The sequence below is a fragment of the Dreissena polymorpha genome, chromosome 4, assembly GCF_020536995.1.
Source record: "Dreissena polymorpha isolate Duluth1 chromosome 4, UMN_Dpol_1.0, whole genome shotgun sequence".
Taxonomy (NCBI): Eukaryota; Metazoa; Mollusca; class Bivalvia; order Myida; family Dreissenidae; genus Dreissena; species Dreissena polymorpha.
The window spans coordinates 60,152,986-60,158,222 of NC_068358.1; the positions used below are offsets into that span (position 1 = coordinate 60,152,986).

General features: G+C 34.3%; 1 long non-coding RNA gene across 2 annotated transcripts; it reads left to right on the forward strand.

Moving 5' to 3' along the window:
• Nucleotides 1-230: 230 nt before the first annotated feature.
• LOC127879493 (uncharacterized) lies at nt 231-4,179 on the forward strand. 2 transcript variants are annotated; one of them, XR_008049123.1, is made up of 5 exons: nt 231-637; nt 1,683-1,823; nt 2,039-2,233; nt 2,590-2,662; nt 3,993-4,179. It is a non-coding gene; the product is annotated as an uncharacterized LOC127879493 (long non-coding RNA). The 2 variants fall into 2 exon arrangements; XR_008049124.1 differs by lacking the exon at nt 231-637 and adding an exon at nt 878-986.
• The last annotated feature ends 1,058 nt before the right edge of the window (nt 4,180-5,237 follow it).

A 5,237-nucleotide genomic window follows, 5' to 3' on the forward strand; every position in this document is an offset into this window, starting at 1 on the left:
GAACACATGAGTATTACGAGGAGTTGTGTTTGGAATGCGTGTTGAAAGTGTAACATGGTTTCTGTTTGTTGTACATGCATTTGCAAGTGCTGTATATACATGTATAATGCATTAGGACGACATTCGATTAACCATGTGCCAAGTCCGCTAATGTAACCTCACGTGGGCCCGCATCATTAATCATTGGATTTGTCAGCAATCCAAGTATTGTAACAAAGCACGAGAAACACTTCAGGAGCCCGTCTTATCAACGATCGTACGCCAAAGATAATCGTAAGAAACGGCTAAGATCGTCGTACGATTTTCTTAAGATTTTACAGTGTCTTATGAAAATTCCCATCTTACCTAAATCTTACGATTTTGCCTAAAAAGTTACGACTACCTCTTGGCACTCGCAAATATTGCGATATTCGTAAATATGGCGGAATTTGTTGCGTTGTTTGATGTAAACGAGCAAAACAGACGCAGACAAAGGGTTTTCCGTGAACGTGTGAATATTTTGGATGAATTAAGAGACGAAGAAATCATCGCACGATACAGACTGAGCAGAGAAGCGATTACGTACCTGAATGAAACATTGAGGGTAGATTTAGAACCGAAGACAAAAAGATCAAACTCACTCTCATCTCTTACTCAGGTACAGACTAAATTATTTTACGGGTGCATGTAAAGAAATGTTCACTGCATTGTAACCAATTGAACTGTTGGGAATCGTCTTTGATAAACATGCGTTTCGTAGATATGGATCAATTTGTGTTTGTAAACAAAATAAAGTTTAGCTAAAGAAACTTCAGCGTACAGTTTACATAGTATTGACAGACCTGTATAAAGTCGCGCCAGTCAAAAATCATAAAAAGCGACATTTAAAGTTATGGAAGCCAGAACTAAATAAAGTTATGTTAAGTATCATCAAACGATCCGGCAAAAATGTTCATTATCTAGTGCCAAGTAACAAAAATGCTCTTTATGTGTTGCATCTCATACAGGTACTGTTGTGGGTTATGCATATATATTATGTCTATAAACGGCATAAAGACATGAACTATTTAACTGTGTTATTTGGACAGTGTCAAACTCGGATTCTAGCGATACTATTTGAATATTTCTTGGCAAAGGTGAACGCATCATCATATATTCCAACCATTTCATACTTTTCATTTGATTTTACTGCGGTATCAATGTATTCTTATAATACGATATTGAAATCGTAAGCAATGCTCGATTGGTCATTGTGGCCTCGTGTAGCCCAGGTACACTTAAGTGTACTAACATATACCCCGGGTACGGTTAATATACTAAAACGTACCTGGAAGTTCTAATGCTAAATTGGTAGCTGTCGTCTATTTTTTTAATTTAATTATATTCACATTTTGTGTTAAATGGCCTTTATATTATCAGAACTCGTACTCAAACAATCATGTTTATACATTTTTTAAATATAGATGTTTGTTTAACATAAACAGTATCATTTTACAGTAATCATTTGAGTGTTTGAGGACATCCGATTAAGGGCGGGAATACAACTTGGATACAGTGAGTCTAATACCAACCGTGTACGTTTAAGTATATTGACCATACCCGGGGTACATGTAAATATACTATACGAGTACACGGGGTACATGTAAGTAGTACCCGAGCCAACAATGACCAATCATGCCTAAGTGACTTGTTTCTTTTTTTAGGTTCTAATCGGGCTTCGGTTCTTGAGCAAGGGTGATTTTTTTTTCTGAGGTTGCCGATATTCATGGTGTCAGTAAGCCTACAGCAGCTCGATGCTTCCATGTTTTCATTGATAGCCTGAATCGTCGTCTACATAATATCAGGTGATTAGGCGTCAAAAAAGTATTTTGTTTGCCAATATCGCCAATTATGAAAATGACTGTCCCGTAATTCATGTAAGCTAATCTTACAACTTAAAAATATTTAAGTTTAAGAAAGAGTTATATATTCACTTTAATATAAGTACACTTATATATACATAAATGTATAAAAATATATATAAAGAAACACACTATGTTGATCAGCTGAATCATTTCAGATTCCCGACTGAAAATGGCGCTATGGCACTCTCAAAACAAGACTTCTACAGGCGGTGTAGGATTCCAAACGTTCTCGGTGCTGTTGATGGGACTTTGGTTCCAATTCTAGGCCCTTCCGAAAATGAAGAGGCATATATTTGTAGAAAGGGGTTTCACGCCATCAATGTGCAAGCTGTTTGTGATTCTCGAATGAAGTATGATTTCTTTTCTTCCCTATAATCCTATACTTATATTTTACTATTTTTAAGCAATTGAGACATATTTTTTGTTATGAACTTTAAATAATTATCGTTTTGATGATTGTGCTGTTGAGAAAATCAAATGCATGGTTAACCTTTGATGATCATTGTTTGTCCTTTTTGCACCGTGTTGTCACCATGTGAACACTGAAAATTAATCTTTCCTTGCAACTTTTAAAAACTAATTGCAAAAGATTTAAGCAATTTGTACATTTTTATGTTTTAATTCTATATAATGTTCGTTATTTTGTTATAGGCTATAAGTCACATTTGTACATGGATTGAAAATATGTTAGTATTATTGATTACAGTTTCATAGATGTAGTTGCAAAGTGGCCAGGTTCGCAGCATGATGCTTCCATTTTCAACACCTGTGGTCTAAAGGTATAAACTCTAAAAACACAAATTCAATTGTTCATTTTGTCACTGTATGTTAATTCATTTGTTATCTCCACGCTTTTAGGAGAAAAAGTGGGGATTATGTGGTGATATCCGTCTGTCTGTCTGTCCCTACGTTAGTCCTGGCCGCTATCTCCTCCTACACTATTAGAACAAGAACCTTGAAACTTGCACACATGGTACCTATGAGCATATGTGTGGCGGTGACAGTGATGTTATTATGATCTTACCCCTGGGTCAAAAGTTATGGGGGTTGGGATGGGACCGCGTCAGAGATTTTCCTGCATCCGAGTTTCAAAAAAGGCTCATAACTACTGTGTCCCTTCAGATATTTATTCTGAAGATCATTTCATTTAACATTGTAGGCCAAATTTAAAATAAAATACATTAACAAAGGAACAATAATAAACACTAATGCATATTTATACTAACTGTCAGTTAATGTATTTACAACAGGTTATATTTATAGTGTATATTGATGAACAGACAAAGGTGAATTTAAATGCCCCTTCAACATTCTTCGAATTGCAGGGCATAAAAAAAGGAAGTTTTATTTCAGACTTCAGTTTATAAGAATATATGCTTTAACCATAAAATAAATTGTACTGAAATAATTGTTTTTTCATCTTGCACTCTTTGTACCATACTTATGGTTCTTCAAAATCCTATCTACATGTATTCAGCAACACTAAGGTTGCATTTGATATATACAAAATTATAAATTTTCTTTGCTGTCCATGGATTTATTATACCCCCACAAACGAAGTTAAGGGGGGTGTATAGGAGTAAACTTGTCTGCCGGTCGGTAGGTCCGTATTAAGTGTCCTCTCTCTAATTAAAGTAGTTTTCATCCGATTTTCACTAAACTTGGTCAGAAGTTGTATATAGATGATCTTAAGGCCAATTTCGAACATGGGCCATGCCTGGTCAAAAACTAGGTCACATGGTCACTTATTGCGTTTTAAACATTGAGCATGGTGTCCGCTCTCTAATTCAAGTCGTTTTCATCAGAGCTTCACCAAACTTGATCAGAAGTTGTATCTTGATGATGTGTAGGTTCGAACATGGGCATTGCCGGGTCAAAAACTAGGTCACAGGGTCACTTAGTGCGTTTTAAACATTAAACACCAGTGTCCGTTGTTTTTTGTGAAGAAAACATGCGAAATATTTTGTGTCATTGCAGAATGTGGGGGTATTCGTCATGTTTGTGACAAAGCTCTAGTTATTTTTTGTTGCAATTCACACTTTGAAATGCATACATACACACAATAAATTAAGCCAATTAACCTACCAAAATGATTTTTTATGCATTTAGGAACACCTGGAAAGAACACATGCAGGAATTTTGCTTGGGGATAGCGGATATGGCCTGAGAAGATATCTTCTAACACCTAAACAAAATCCCATGACAGAGTCTGAAAGGCGTTACAATAATTACCATGCCAGGGGAAGAGTGGTTATTGAAAGAGCGTTTGGTGTGCTGAAATCTAGATTTCGGTAGGTGCATGCATTTATATTATAATTTACAATTAAAGAAAACCTGCACAACTTATGTGAATGATCATTATCTTTATTATTAATATATTTAAATAACGTTAGCAAAATTTAACATCATTATCTATGAAAATAACATAAGTTACGCAATTCATTCATACAGAAACAATTAAAGGGACTGTCAACCACGAATGACGAAAAAAGAAAAGTTAAAAAATACCGTATTTGTTTACAAATATTAGTTTATATTGATAAAAATATCTTTATCAGACGTGCAGAGTTCTTTTATGTTTTCATTCTTAGAAAAAACTGTCATTTCGACAATTTGAGAACAAGTCCCTTTAACAAGATATCATGTGAGGTTGGGATAAGCCATATATCTTGGAATAAACTGTAATTTACAAAAATGCATTACATGCATTTTTACCTCTAGTATTTAGTTACTTTGCCATCTTATAACTGATTATACCAAAAGTATAAACATAATATTACATGATCATATAATCACTCTCATGGTAAGAGGAATTGGAGCATAACGATATCTTAAAAAAGGGGATAATGGTCATACAACAGATAGCATACTTGTTAGTGCATTCCTTGGAACAAAATATACAGCATTATATGTCGTATTATTCGCGATACATTTAACCCACATTAAATCACCGATCATACGTATATAATAACTGAATACAATGACAAAATTTAAAGACGTATGTGTTCCTCAATGAACGCTAGAAGCCGATGACGTATGAGCTTAAAACACTTAAATTGCATTTGCACATATGAATATGTACAGCTGTATTATGGACTATCTAGACTTTTCAAATTATTGAAATGGAAAATAAAGACTCAATATAATGCAAGCTGATGACTATACTCTTCAACGAATGTGAAACTGTTATAAATATCTTAAACGACATTCAATTACTTATATTCAGATATGTAACCGACTGCCTCTACCTGTCGACTACATAATATAGTCAGCCATAAATATTATATAAATAGTAATGCTATTGTATTCTTCATTATAATACAGCTTTTATACAATTTATTCAATAAAATAATG